The sequence below is a fragment of the Felis catus genome, chromosome B4 (assembly GCF_018350175.1).
Source record: "Felis catus isolate Fca126 chromosome B4, F.catus_Fca126_mat1.0, whole genome shotgun sequence".
In the NCBI taxonomy this organism is placed as follows: Eukaryota; Metazoa; Chordata; class Mammalia; order Carnivora; family Felidae; genus Felis; species Felis catus.
Genome location: NC_058374.1, coordinates 68,363,749 through 68,380,044, shown reverse-complemented (window position 1 = coordinate 68,380,044; position 16,296 = coordinate 68,363,749). Strand labels below are relative to the sequence as shown.

The following is a 16,296-nucleotide window of genomic DNA, read 5'->3' as shown; positions in this document are numbered from 1 at the left end:
GGAGGACAGAGGAGTTATTCCAGGAAGAGAAGGCCACTTAAAAGCACTGAGGAATGACCCAGCCTGGTACATGCTGTTTAAAGAACCACAGGGAATGAAGTATACCTTAGAGTGGACGAGAAAGGCACTCCTTTCACCCCACGAGTATCAGATTTTATGTCCAAGTCCAACGTGCTTCATGATCTGGTTTCATGTTATCTATATAACCTAAATTTATTCACACAGTAGGTGCTCAATAAATATTTACTTAATGAATACATAAATGAATAACATTTCCTAAGAATCCAGATGCAAGAAACATTGCCAAGGTTTATGGAGAATAAAAACAAACAACTATAACTTAAGAAATAAAGCAAAAACAAAAGCAGTTAAGACCTCATTACTGAGAAATATGACAGTAACTGTAAATCAAGATAGAAAGTAATGAAGGGGCACCTGGGTGACTGTCAGTTAAGCCTCTTACTTCAGCTCAGATCATGATCTCACAGTTTGTGAGTTCAAGTCCTTCATTTGGGCTCTTTGCTGATAGCTCAGAGCCTGGAGGCTGCTTCAGGTTATGTGTCTCCCTCTCTCTCTGCCCCTCTCCCATTTGTTCTCTCTCTCTTTCTCTCTCTCTCTCTCTCTCTCTCTCTCTCTCTCTCTCTCTCTCTCTCTCAAAAACAATTAAAAAAACATTAAAACTTGGGGTGCCTGGGTGGCTCAGTCGGTTGAGCGTCCGACTTCAGCTCAGGTCACGATCTCGCGGTCCGTGAGTTCGGCCCCGCATCGGGCTCTGGGCTGATGGCTCAGAGCCTGGAGCTTGCTTCCGATTCTGTGTCTCCCTCTCTCTCTGCCCCTCCCCCGTTCATGCTCTATCTCTCTCTGTCTCAAAAATAAATAAATGTTAAAAAATTTTTAATAAAAAACATTAAAAACTTGTTTAAAAAGATAGAAAATAATGTGGAGGAGGTCTCTGGAAATTAAGAATATATTGTTTCCATTGTTCCATAGGTAAGCTGGTTTCTCATGCTGTCTAGGCTTACTCTATTCATTCCTACTTTGTGTTTGGGTTTACAGTATTTTACCTTTTCAACCTATTTGATTATTTCAAGTTCCTTTGTTTACATACCCAGATTTTACCTATCTCAAAGAAAAGAGGAGAAAGAGAAATGCTGGTGATTAAATGTCTTATTTCCTTTTTTGCCAAGCATTCTAAGTATTTTATATAAAACATCTTATTTAATCCTCACAGCTTTTAAAGTGAGTAAAGTAGACATTGTCTCCTTGTTTCACCCCTATGGCTATGTGTGATTCAAAGAGGTTAAGTAAGATTCTTCCAAAAATAAAAAGAGTGAGTGGAGGAGTTGTGTGCTCAGCCCAACTCTGTCTCCTCTTTCCTGAGCTCAGCTCACGTTATCTTTTAGAGGAATCATTCCCTTAGGCCACCATCCTCTGAATTCCTAAGGTCAGCATGCTACACCCTAACAGGTAATTATTTTCTAATACTTCTTCAAGGTGAATTCTATCCTCTTGCATGGATTATGAGATCTTTGATGAATAGAATCACATTTTATGTTCTTATGCATCACCCATAAAACCCCATAGAGTGCTGATCACATAGCAAGTGACTTGAACCATCTGTGGGCTGATTAGGCTGTATCTGCAGGAATTTCATCCCTTATTTTGCTTTAATATAACCCTCTCCCTTCCCGTAATGAATCATCAACTATTGCCAGTGCTCAGTGGGAACATATAGGTTGGTTGTTTTTTAATATATAGTATGTATGCATTCAGAGTCAACTCTTATATATCTTAACAAAATGGTATCTGTATTACCTTGTAGTTTTACTACTAATGGTCTATGAACATGCACAAGCTACCTATTTCACAGGCATTTTATGAAGCTTAACAATGATTATGTATGTAAATGAATGATAGAGGCTTTAGAGCAATGAAATATAGGTTTATGTTTATAATATTTAAAGAAATAATCTACTTGTGTTTCTTAGTTCCTACCAAATTTATCCCTGAGCTAATCTGACAATTGAGTCGATGTCCCTGTTTCAAATGAAAAAAAAAAAAAGATGAAATCAGTGCCCATATGTATTTTAATTGAGCTGGTAGAGAAAATGGCCCAACTTTGGTCACAAAGAGCATTAGTAAGTGAGACGGGGGGAATTTCACACTACAATAGAGAATTTGGATGTATTGAGAGGTAATAAAGGTGAGCCATACAACCACCTGTAATTACTGCTAGAATACGGTGATAAACCATTTCTGGAGGCAGTACAATGACATAGGTTAGGCAAAATCAAAGGTAACCGATGCCATCTTAAAAGTGATCACCTTTTCATGTGTTAAAATGTAAACAGGAACCAATTGATAAATTACATACATACCATATGCATCAATGTGTACAAATAATTCAAATTTGTCAAATATGGCACTTAGGGTAGGAAATTAGATCTAACTGCAATAAGTATTAAACATTGCTGTAATAATAGAAAATAAAAATTTGAGAAAAATGCTCCTCCCTAACCTTAGCCATAGAGCAGTGGAAAGCCTCTCTCATCCGTTGTGTCTCAAAGAAAAAGGCAGGGATTCTGTGGAGGTAAAGGCTCCCTGAGAATAAAGGCTCAGCCCCTAATTGCTGCAAAACAGCCTCTCTCAAATTTGAGTGAAGGCATTGTTTTTTGGGCAACAGGCAGAACTGGTTTTATGGGATCTTCTAACGGAAAGAAATTAACAGAAGCTTCAGTAATAGAGCTGCAGAGAAGAATTTATGGTGAAATAAGAGATTCCTACTGCTCCCCCTCCTCTGTTGGGTGGTGGCCGGGGTAGGAGAGGTAAACAGAAAACTCGCCCTTGAGGTTTGCGAGGGATTTTGAATGTGCGATGCTGGCTCTCCTTTCCTGCTTGCAGGTTAACGGAACAGCAGAAAGCCAGATATTTCCAGTGCCACTAGGACCTGGGGGCTGAACTGCTACAAGGTGGCCAAGAGGCACAAACTTTTCTTCCTGAAAAAGGCAAAGTCCACTCTAGTTTTCTATGTGACTCAGTGATGCACAGAGAAAACTGTGAGTTTCCTATGAGTTTAGGGAGTCCACCGACCATGAATGGAAGTTCTGATCTAGGGATCGAGTCTTATAAGAGATATCCTGGCAGAACGAAGGGATAGTACTAGAATGGTGATAACAGCTCACTTGGCCTAAGAAAGGAATGTGGCTTCCTATCCAGTAAGACTGTCTCCCTCAAAAAGCTGCTAGGGAGATTCACTGGCTCCTCCAGTTCATCTGTGTTACCGTTAGAGGCAGCAAAGGGCATCAACTGGACCTGTCAAGTGCCAAAGACCAACCAATTGTGGGCCTCAACAGCAGAAATAATACGTATCACACAAGTCTTTCATGTCCTGGAATTTCTAGCTGTGAAAGAACCTCAGAAATATGGTGAGAAAGTGCCACTCTCTTTCTGCTTTATGAGCACAACGTAATCGACACTAGCTTCATTCACAGCTGGTGAACTGTGGTGCTGCATATAACACTTTTCTCTTCCCAAATGTACAACTGGTGTCCAGTCATATCCTTACTACCCCGTATTTATAGAATTCTACTTTCAAGTGTAAAAGAGGACATTTTGTATTTATTTCTGAAATATTTTATCTTGTTGGTTTGAACTCGGTATTATAATTGTAATCAGTTCAAATGCTGATTCTGTCATCTAAAATATTAGCTACTGGGTTAAATTATGACAGTTGTTACATTTAACTTTTATTTTCCCAGGTTTCCATTACACTATGTAGAATATAATTAAGCTACCACTTTCATTGTATAAACCTAGAATTCCAGCTCTGATACCAAATCTACCAAAGGATAAGATGGAAAAAATATAGATGTGGTCATAGGCGCCAGGTAATAAATAAAACCCTAGCAAATCAAGCTCCAGAACGACTTAAATGAATACTCTTTTGGGTAAAAGGATGGTTTATGTTAGGAAAACTATGGATCTATTATAACAGCATGATAAGGAGAGATTAACGTGGACCATGGAGCAGAGAGATCAATTAAGCTGAATACAAGGGAACATGAAGCCCCCAGACTCACACAATAGATTAAGTACCTGTAATTGACAATAGCCTTGGGCAGCAAAGTATGAACTTCTGCAAAATAACAGCTGTCTACAAGTCATGGATCTGTGGAGCTATTTCAAGTTTAGATGGACCAAGCAATGTTAAAGTAGTAAATATCATGGGTGTAATTATATAAAAAGTCAGAATCTTACAAATTTTCATAGGTTATGTTCTGAAAAAATATACACAAATATGGGACTATTTAAAGCATGTTAAAATAAAAATTATTTTTAAGTGAAACATTAGAAAAAGAATTTATGTAGCCAGGAGAAATGGCCAAATTATATAAGGTATAACGTTAAAGTGATGTTTTTTGAAGAATTTGTGACAATGGAAAGTTTCAAAAATCAGCACAAGATGAAGTGAAAACAATGAATGTTAAAAATTACGTACACATGACTTCAAAATATCTCAAGATGTTAATAAAAGCTTATCTCGGACATGTGACACTCTGAGTTATTGCTCTCATTTTCCAAATTTTTTCAAAATAAGTGCATTTTTAAGTTAAATCACTCCTACTAGACACATGTTTTCTCTAATTGTTATAAAAATCTTTTAATTGCCACCCCATTTTGTCACATGAGGAGCAATTAAATGGCTTGCCTATACTCTTACAGGTGTCAGTGGCGATCTAAAATTCAAATTTAAGTTTTTTTAGATTCTTTCCACTGCAATACATACAAATATATTCTTGCCTCACCATTTCTGAGAAAGAACTCCATCATTTCAAGTGTTCATGATAATTTCTAAGCAATTTAAGTGTTATTGACAGGTGATTCAGTAATCAAAATGCAAATATATGGATTAGAATTTCATCTCCTTTCATTGCCAAGTTTCTGCTCAGAATAATATAAGTATGACAGCCGAAAATCATACCAGGAAATTTAAAAAGGTGATTATGTTATCTACATATGGAAAAAATCAATCTCAAAGTAATCACTAAATCAATAATTACATAGCAATTGATATTTATCTATAGGGCATTGTGCTGAATAATCTATGGAGGTTTTAAAGATGCACAAGATATGGGGCACCTGGGGGGGCTCAGTGAGTTAAGCATCTGACTTCGGCTCAGCTCATGATCTCACAGTTCATGGGTTTGAGCCCCGTGTCCGGCTCTGTGCTGACAGCTCAGAGCCTGGAGCCTGCTTCAGATTCTGTGTCTCCATCTTTCTGGCCCTCCCCTGCTCGCTTTCTGTCTCTCTCTCAAAAATAAACAAAAATTTAAAAAAAACAATTTTAAAGATGCACAAGATATAATTCTTTTCCCTTAAATGTTTTGTAATCTCATTTGGGATATATATATATAATTTTCTTTTTTCATATATATATATATGTAGATATGAAAAAAGAAAATAACAATAAAGGTTTAGACTAAAATTTAAGAATACAAACAAAGGAGTAAATTAAAATGTATTAACGCCTCTACTAGGTAGTGGGTACTGATAGGTGCTTTATATATGTCAGCTAATTAATTCTCATGACATAACTCATGAGGCAGAACCTAAAAGGAAGAGAAGCTTCTCTAGTGATCTTAAAAAATCATCTAGAGGGGCGCCTGGGTGGCTTGGTCGGTTAAGCATCTGACTTTGGCTCAGGTCATGATCTCACGGTCCGTGAGTTCGAGCCCCGTGTCGGGCTCTGTGCTGACAGCTCAGAGCCTGGAGCCTGTTTCAGATTCTGTGTCTCCCTCTCTCTCTTATCCTCCCCCGTTCAGGCTCTGTCTCTCTCTGTCTCAAAAATAAATAAACGTTAAAAAAAAATTTTTAAAAATCATCTAGAAAGAACTTTTTAAAGAGCCATTTTATTTGTCCCTAGTAGATACCTATTTCCCTTGAGAAGTTAACAATAGGACCTTTTATGATCTGCTAAATTATGGCTCACTCCTCTATGAGAGGGTCACTGAATAGACTTTCCAAGAGGTTATTTGGGGTTGGGGAACAATCCTTTTGTGACTTAACGTTATTGGAACCTCTTTGAAGGATTCCTGTTCCTGTTTGAGGTTGGGGGCAGGAAAGGATACCAGGACCCTCAAAGAGATCATCATGAGGTGAGGGAGAGCGTGGCCATGACCCAAGCTTAGAACCACGGTTTAGATATTCCTGAGGAAAGGCTGAGGCTGGCAAACTTTCTCCTTTCCTGGACATGGTATGACAGTGGACATTACAGGAACAATGCCTGAGCTTCTTCTAGCTGACAGATGGAATTATGAAGCCCAAGAGAGTGCAGAAATTTGTTTCGGACAGGACATCCCAGTAGCGGTGCAAAATCATCAGCTGGACTGAGCCGGGGAACCAGTTTTCCATAGCATCTCTGTGTGTAGGGAAAGAAAGCAGCAGATGGACTTTGTTCTTTCTGCTTGGGATTTGGAAGCAGGGCAGCCCATATATGATGGAATAGTCCTCTGGGAATCTTGGGCAATGGAAGTGGGTGTGGAAAGGACCTCAAGATGCAGACATTGGGCTTCCTGCTAATACAGGCATGCCAACTTAGAGTTATATAAAAAAATAAATAAATAAAAGAGACATGACTGCATTTGGTGTCCACTTTTTTGTTTGTTTGTTTGTTTGTTTTATTATGGTGATATAAAGGTTCAAAAAGATATATACTTTGAGATATCATAGCTATTATTGCAAAGCTAGGATTGAAATGAATTCTGTTTGACACTAATATTTTGTCCTCTACAAAAGAAATGTCATAAGAAATTATGGATTTTCCAGATATAACTATATATCTAGTAAGACCCAGTAAATAATTATTCACTAATAATTAGTAAAATGCTTTCTTAAACTCCAGATAAATGGCACTGTGCAACTCAGAAAGAAAATAAAGCTTATGTTTTCATTATGAAAAGTTACAGTCATTTTATTTTATTCTTCATCGAATCTCAGACACTAAATCCCCTGTGTCGTCTTGGATTTCCTTTTATTGAATAAGGAGTCCTTGTTCTGATGAAATGGAATAGAAAGTCATGAGATTTTCCTACATTAGTCATGCTTGAAAAATAAAGCAATAGCTTTTAATATGTATTCTATAATTCATTCTAATATAATTGATGAGGAACTCAAGTTATTAAACATCCAAAATAATTCAGATGTGTTAACAGAAATAACAATAAGGAGAGTCTGCTAAGATGTACTACAATAAATAGGCTTTAATGACACTGAGAGATACACTAGGGCTCTACAACTTTTCCCAGTGTTCAAAAAATGCCAAACAGAATAGTGAGCACAAATTTGGTGCTAAACAAATTACTTTTCATTGATGATAGCCACTAAGTCCTACATGAACTGTAGCATTTAGGGAGAGTCCACAGAATTGTTGAAAAATCATATAGCATAAAAGTTATAGGGGCACCTGGGTGGCTCAGTCGGTTAAGCATCTGGCTTCGGCTCAGGTCATGATTTCACGGTCCGTGGGTTCGAGCCCCGCATCGGGCTCTGTGCTGACGGCTGAGAGCCTGGAGCCTACTTTGGATTCTGTGTCTCCCTTTCTCTCTGCCCCTCCCCTGCTCATATTCTGTCTCTCTCTGTCTCAAAAATAAATAAAAACATTAAAAAAATTAAAAGTTATAAAGATGTAAAGGATTTTAAATGACAAATGAGAGAAGTCACCTTACAAGTAATAATAATGGTATGGCTATACTCATAACTTATAATTGATAAAAAATTGATATAAATAGATACTACGACAGAAGGATAGATTTTTTTTTAATATCCCTAGTGCCTAGAGTAGAATCTGGGGTATAGGGAGCATCACAGTGAGCTGATAATGGATATCTGTTGAATTAATGGGTAGTTAAAAATATCACACATTTATTTATGCTCATATTTGTTAGATATTGGAAATGTTACACAGTATTTAAAAGTTGAGTGAAGAGGGGTGCCTGGGTGGCCCAATTAAGCAGCCAACTTCGACTCAGGTCATGATCTCGATTTGTGAGTTCAAACCCCACGTCAGGATCTGTGCTGACAGCTCAGAGCCTGGAGCCTGCTTTGGATTCTAGGTCTCCTTCTCTCTTCCCCTCCCCTGCTTGCACTCTGTCTTTCTCTCTCAAAAATAAATAAACATTAAAAAAATGAAAATAAATAAGAGCTGAGTGAAGAAATGCAAAGAAGGCCTTCACAATAACATATAATTGGAAGATAAAAGTAGGTAGAATGAGGTAGAAGCTGTTCCCAGAGAAAGGGAATCTTCCAAATAGATCCCATATCCCAAAAGTTCTGGCTTCCATTTTAGCTATTTAGAAGTCAACCATTAACCTAACTGCCCTTCCTTTAGCAGTTGTTTTTCTAACTCCTGCCAATTCTTCTTCATTGTTGGGATTTTGTGGTTTAATTTTTATGTGTTCAGATGTAATTTTCTTGTAATTTATGCTCTTTCAGTTTCCTTGGACTTTCAGGATATGACAATTAAGTATTTTTCAACAATTCTAGAAAATTCTCTGCAATTGTTTCTTCAAATATTTCCTTTTCCTTGTTTCTATTTTCTCCATTGAGAATACCAATTACATACATTATATCTTTATTCTGCTCATCATCCATTCCATGGTCTATTTTCTCTCTGGTAAATTCTACCTTTTTGTTTTCTCCCTATAATGTTTCTCTCTTTGATAGCCATTTCTTTGGATCACTAATTCTCTCTTTAGCTGCGTCAGTCCTACTAAACTGTTCTTTAAGTTTATAGTTTTGGTTATAACATGTTTCTATTAGATTCTTTTCCAAAACTACTTCTCATTTTACACTCTCTAGTTTCTTGCTCATATTTTCAAACATTTCTTTTTTTTTATTTTTTTTTAATGTTTATTTATTTTTGAGACAGAGAGAGACAGAGCCTGAACGGGGGAGGATAAGAGAGAGAGAGGGAGACACAGAACCGGAAGCAGGCTCCAGCCTCTGAGCTGTCAGCACAGAGCCCGACGCGGGGCTCGAACTCACGGACCGTGAGATCATGACCTGAGCCAAAGTCGGACGCTTAACAGGTTGAGCCACCCAGGCGCCCCACAAACATTTCTTTAAATATACTTTTGATAGTTGGAATAATATCCCCCTTCCCCCACCCCCACCCCCACCGGATGCCTGTGATCTAGTCTTCGGAATCTGTGAGTATATTATTTTACATGGCAAATGGGACTTTGAAGATGTAATCAGTGTAAGCTTACTTGAGATGGTAAGATTATCCTAAAAGTCTGGATGGTCCCAGTCTAATCACATGAGTTCTTAAAAGCAGAAGAGGAAGGCAGAAAAATTGGTCAGAGAGATGAAAAGCGCAAAGGACTCAGCCCACTGTTGTTGGCTTTTGAAAGGTAAGGATGGGTCCATGAGCCAAGAAATGCAGCAGCCCCTAGAAGCCAAGAACAAACTTCAGCTTATAATCATCAATAAAATGGGACCCAGTCCTTACAATCATAAGGATTTGAACTCAGTCAGGAATTTGAATGAGCAGGAAACTGATACTCCCATAGAGCCTCCAGAAAGGAATATATTTCTGCCACTCTTAAGTTTGAATCCATTGAGAACTATAGTGGACTTCTAATCTAGAAAACTGTAAAATAATAAATTTGTGTTGTTTTAAACCATTAAGTTTGTAGTCATTTGTTAGCAGCAGTAGAAAAATAATATGGATTTCAGTATCAGGAGTGAGGTGTTGCTGTAACAAATATCTAAAACTGTGGCACTGATTTTTGATATCAGGCAGCAGGCACAGGTTAGAAGAATTCTGAGAAGCATGGCAGGCGGGGGGAGGAAGCTGACATTTATTTGAATAGACTGTTAGCAGAAAGAAGGGCTTTAAAGACTGTCCACGAGGGCTCAGAAGGAAGTGCAAGCATTACAGAGAAATTCTATATTTTCTCAGAAGAAAACATAAATGGTCATGAACAGACTAAACAGAAATGTAGATTTTAAGCATGCTGCTGGTTGAAGGCTCAGAAGGAAATGAAAACATGTTATTGGAAACCAGACGAAAGGAATTTTTTCCATAGTGGTACAAAACTGTGTCATGCAGTTATGTGGAAAGCAGAACTTGTAAGCAATAAATTTGAATATTTAGCTGAAAAGATTTCCAAGCAAAATGTTGAAGGTGCAGGCTGATTTTTTTTTTCTCTTTAGAGTAAAATGCGAGGGGAGAGAGATAAATAGAAGGAGAAGCTGTTAAACAAAAAGGAACCAGGGCTTGAGGATTTTGGAAATTCTTAACCTATCTGTATCCCAAATATGCAAAGATGCTAAAATTAAAAGATTATTTAAATGCAATTTTTATTTAAAACTAAGTGATTAGTTTTCTAATATTCTTCAGAAAAACCAAGAGAGCAAAGTATTCTGTAGCAAAAAAGACTCTTTAAAGAGATTAAGGAAGTGATCATAGACACCCTCAGCCATCTCAGCCAAAGCCAAAAATAGTGAAGAGATTTTCTTGTTAAGATCTGTTGGTGAGGCTCTTGTCTAATGGAGTGAATCCTCCATAGAATCCTTCCATCCACGGAACACCCACAGAGTTCTAGAGAATTTTATACAACCAAAGATACTGCCAACTTGAACTGAAAGGGGTCAGAGTGATAGGATGTGAGAAGATCTCAACCTGCTATTGCTGGCTTTGGAAAAAAAAAAAAAAAAAGCAGGGAAGGTGGGACCAATGCAAGGCATGAGATAACAACTGGAAGCTAGGAGAAATCCTCAATTTAGAGCCAGCAACAAAACAAGGAGCTCAGTCCTACAACCAAAAGGAAATGAATTCTGCCAGGAAGCCAAGTGAACAGGAAAACAATTCAATTCTCCTCTGGAGCTTCTAGAATGAAATGCATCCTGGCTATACTTTGTATCTGGTGACACTCGTTTTAGACTTCTGATCTATAGAAATGTAACGTGATAAATCTGTGTGTTTTATGACACTTAGTGTGTGGTGATTTGGTATGGAAACAATAGAAAATTAATACAGTATTAAACATATTTTTCTTCCAAATCTGGTCATTGTAGCATAATATACCTTTTAAAACTGTATCTTCTGTCATGGCTTTTTCCAGCCTTCTTTTAAATCCATTTTATTCTTTATGTTTTGTAGTTTTGACTTATTAACTAATTTCTCTAGAAATTTATCTTGAAAACGTTGAATTTAGATTCGTGTGGCAAATTATTTCTTTTGCTTCCTCCCACCAATTGTGAATCCAGAAACATTCTAAATTATTGGATGAAATATGTTGGATCACACAGGTGAATCTGCCACCAAATCCCAGTGAACGCTGACCAAAAGTTCTGAATTCTAAGGGCAAATCTGTGTCACTTCACTCAGTGTCAAAGCCTAGATAGGCAATTTTTGGATGCACCTTCTCAGTGGTGAGTTTCTTGTGCATCCTTACTCTTACTGTTGTCCTTAAGGATCCTGGTTTCCTGAGAAACCATCTATCACACTCCAACTTGGACTAGCCCTAGACTTCACCTTGTCTCCCCAGCTTTGGCCTTGCTTTCCTCTGAGGGTTGCTGCTTTTGCTTTGTTTTTATCCTCTTTAGAGTCTTTACTTTCCTACCATCTCAGAAAAGCATTTTAAAAGAAGGGTTTCGTAGTTATATTTTTACAGTTTTTCATTTAACAACTGCCAGAAAAGGAACTGTCTCCCTATTTTTTAAAACCTATCCAACTTTATTTTTATAAATTGAAATAATACATCCCATTGCTTATATAACAAAGGTTTTATTACTTAAGTAAAACTGTTAACAAAGTGATAGCTTTCCCAGTCAGCTTCTTAATGCATTTAACAAGTAACATTCTTGATAGTAAGGCTGTCAAGGAAAATCAGTAGCAAATCGCAGGCAATATGTTTCACATGTTAAATCCCTACTTGCTAAAAATAGATGGTCCATTATATGAAGACTCTCCTCCAGACTGCAATCAAAACCAAAAAAAAAAAAAAAAAATCACAGTCTTTGAGAATCAAATTCTAAGAAATTCAAAGCCTACTGTTAGTTTTTGCACTAACATTAGAGTTTTCTAAAACATGATTAAGCTTAAATCCAAATTTCAGAAGTATATCTTCTTTCAGGCTTATGAAGCTCCACATTCCCTTGCTGATATTTATGAGCAGTCCTGATCCACTGAATCAGAAGTAATCCTATCTCTTTGCTTCTACGGCAAGGAATTACACTATACTATAATAACTTGTTTACATATTTGTTTTTTTTTAAACTAGACTCTGAGCATCTTGAAAAGAGGAACTGTATCTATTGAAAATGTGGTAGACCCAGAATTTAACACTAAATTTAGGTCCTGAATTAATATTTGATGAATTTAACCTATGAGTGAAAATGGTTAGTAAAATGTAAGAAGTTTATAATTCTGTAGTACATATCATTTCAACTTGTCCTTTTTTTACTAATCCTAGGAAAAAACAGTTATGGTATTATAAAAAGTATTATAGTATTGTAAGCCAGCCTTAATCAGACTTCACTCCAAATGAATTAACTTGTAGCCTAAGTTGAGCTTGTTCTCTTTCTCTTCGTTTATCGTCTAATTCACATATTTCATTACACAATGGATGTTTTCATTCTGAAATAAAAGTGATTTTAAATTGTATTTTACCTGAAGCATAATTAACAAGATAATACTCAATGAAAGGCAATCAATATTGTCAGCATTTAAAATAAATGTTTTCCAGAGTTGAGTTTTAAGTAATTTGCATTTACCTAGTTAAAAAAATCAACATTATATTGCCAAAGAAATCCCAAACAAACAAAAAGTTTACAAGTTTAGAATTAGGCATAGAAGGTCGGACTATTATCAGGTTGCATTATCTCACATGCATTTTTCAGCATTACGTAGTTATATTTTATTTTTAAAATGTTCAACTGAAAATGGTGTTTAGAATATCAGCCCCCAAAAGGCATCCAAATTGGTAAGGGAGAAGTAAAACTTTCACTATTTGCAGATGACATAATACTACATATAGAAAACCTGAAGATTCCACCAAAAAAAAAAAATCTAGAACTGACAAATGAATTCAGTAAAGTTACAGGATACAAAATCAATGTACAGAAATCGTTTACACTCCTATACACTAATAATGAAACAATAGAAAGAGAAATCAAGAAAACAATACCATTTACAATTACACCAGAAAGAATAAAATACTGAGGAATAAACTTAACCAAAGAGGTGACAGACTTGTACTCTGAAAACTATAAAACACTGATGAAAGAAACAGAAGACAACACAAAGAAATGGAAAGACATTCCATGCACATGGAGGAAGAGCAAATGTTGTTAAAATGTTTATGCCACCCAAAGCAACCTACAAATATAATGCAATCCCTATACAAACAGCATTTTTCACAGGACTTGAAGAATCATAAAATTTGAACGGAACCACAAAAGACCCTGAATAGTCAAAGTCAAGAAAAAGAAAAACAAAACTGGAGTCATCACAATTCCAGAATTCAAATTATATTACAAATCTGTAGCAAACAAAACAGCATGGTACTGGCACAAAAATAGACACATATATCCATGGAACAGAAAACCCAGAAATAAATCCACAGTTATATGGTCAATTAACCTTTGATAAAGGAGGAAAAAATACATAATGGGAGAAAGTCTCTTCAACAAATGGTAGTGGAAAATCTGGACATCTACATACAAGCAAAAGAATGAAATTGGACCACTTTCTTACACCATACACAAAAATAAGTTCAAAATGGATTAAAGACCTAAATGTGAGACCTGAGCCCATAAAAATCCTAGAAAAGGGCACAGGTGGTAATTTTTCTGACATCAGCCATAGCAACTTCTTTCTAGAGGTCTCCTGAGGCAAGGGAAATAAAGGCAAAAATCAACTATTGGAATTACATCAAAATAAAAAGCATCTGCACAACAAAGGAAACAATCAACAAAACTAAAAGGTAACTTATGGAATGGGAGAAGATATTTGCAAATGACATATCTGACAGAGGGTTAGTATCCAAAATATATAAAGAACTTACACAACCCAATACCCAAAAACCAAATAATCCAAATAAAAATGGGCAGGAGACACAAATGGATATTTCTCCAAAGAAGACATACAGATGGCCAACAGACACATGAAAAGATGCTCAATATCATTCATCATCAGGGAAATACAAATCAAAACTACAATGGGATATTACCTAACACCTCTCAGAATGGCTCAAATTAAAAACACAAGAAATAACAAGTGTTTGCAAAGATGTGGAGAAAAAGGAACTCTCATTCACTGTTGGTGGAAATGCAAACTGATGCAACCGCTGTAGAAAAGATTATGGAGGTTCCCTAACAAGTTAAAAATAAAACTACCCTATGGTCTAGTAATTGTATTACTGGATATTTACCAAAAAAATACAAAACTACTAATACAAAGGGATACATGCACCCCTCTGTTTATTGTATTATTATTTGCAATAGCCAAATTAGGGAAGCAACCCTGTGTCAAACAATAGATAAGTGGATAAGAAGAGGCAGGATATACATATAATGGAATATTATTCAGCCATGAAAAAGAATGAAATCTTGCCATTTGCAATGACATGGATAGAGTTAGAGAGTAAGCAAAATAAGTCAGAGAAAGACAAATATCACATGATTTCACTCATATCCAAAATTAAAGAAATAAAACAAACTAGCAAAGGAAAAAAAGAGAGCGAGACAAACCAAGAAACACTCCTTAAGTATTGTTCTCTTAACTAGAGAACAAACTGATGGTTACCAGAGGAGAGGTGGTAGGGGAATGGGTGAAATAGGTGATGGGGATTAAGAGTACACTTATCATGATGAGCACAGAGTACTATATAGAATTGTTGAATCACTATATTATACAGCTGAAACTAACATAACATTGTATATTAACTATGCTGGAATTAAAATTAAAGACTTTTTTTAAAAATTTAAAAAGAAAATGAAAACTAAAGAAAAAAATCAGCCCATGTGCTTCTATTTTTATACTAATCCTTCCACAGTTATCATCCACTCTAAAGTCTCCTAAAAAATACATTTAATGATATTAGAACCCAATCTTCACCTGTTTTCTTCATGTAATTTTCTGTGTCCTATAGGATATATGAATATGGGGCTCCATTGACATTTTGGATGCAAGAAAGAACAATCAAACTTACTCTGTTGTCTCACAATATTTCCCTTTCATCAGTTTTGTAGTTTTTCTTTTTTGCTATAATAAACTTGAAACCATCTCTGCTCTTCATTCCCCTTTATTCCTTTTATCTAATCTACCATGAAGACCTGTAATATTTGTTTACTTTTATGTCTTTTGGTAATAGCATGCCTCTCTGTTTCTAACGCCTCTATCAGGAGTAGGCTGTCATTTCATGCTTTAACAGGACTACATAATTTTCAATGATCCTTCCTAATTCTAGTATTTTATTGCTAATTGATTTTTTTAACTGGCTACCCTGACCAGATTGTAGATTACTGTACTCAACTATAATAGCAAAAATCCAGATTAGTAGTTTTCAGGTAGAGGGCAATAAAGATGAAACTGGAACACTTGGTATTTATCCACCAAAATATGTCCATAAGCTCCATCTGCTCTGGCTACACAATTTTCATTACATTTTCCTCAAATGTTCTTCATTCCAACTTGTCACTCAAGCACAGGGAATATCTAGATCACCTTTCACATTTTTGTTAAGTGGCTTTCATACTGCAAAAACTTCCCTTCTCATTCTCTTCTGAATCCAAAGTTCACAACATGCTGCTTAACTCTTACCTTCCCCAGGCAGTTTATATAGTGGTAGGAAACCAAAACTTGCTGTGGTATAGACCTCAGCTGGTAACCATGCCACTCACCAGCTACATGACTCTAGACATGCCTCGGGTTTCTCATTATAAAATGATATTAACAATAATAACGAGAATAATAATACTTTGGCTTCAGAAATTTGTAAAGATTGTATGACATAAAGCATTTTTATAAAGTATTTAGTAGACTGGATTATAATGTTAAGTAAATAGTATTATTATTGCTGTTGGTGTTATTGTTACTGTTATTACTATTAATTCCATGATACGTCCCTATTATTCAGCCCACATCTGATAGCTCATTCCAACATCTATTAACTCAGCAACATTGAGCATTACACTATTTAGTATTAATTGTACTCTAATTGTTTTGTATATTTTCAGTGATTTGCTCATATGGGCATTTGCAGAAAGGACAGTTAGAGGACATTTATT

At 36.1% G+C, this 16,296-nt stretch overlaps 1 protein-coding gene across 4 annotated transcripts in view; it reads right to left on the bottom strand.

Moving 5' to 3' along the window:
* Positions 1 to 16,296, bottom strand: part of CNTN1 (contactin 1) — a 367,620-nt gene that overhangs the window by 265,669 nt on the left and 85,655 nt on the right. The window lies entirely within an intron of this gene.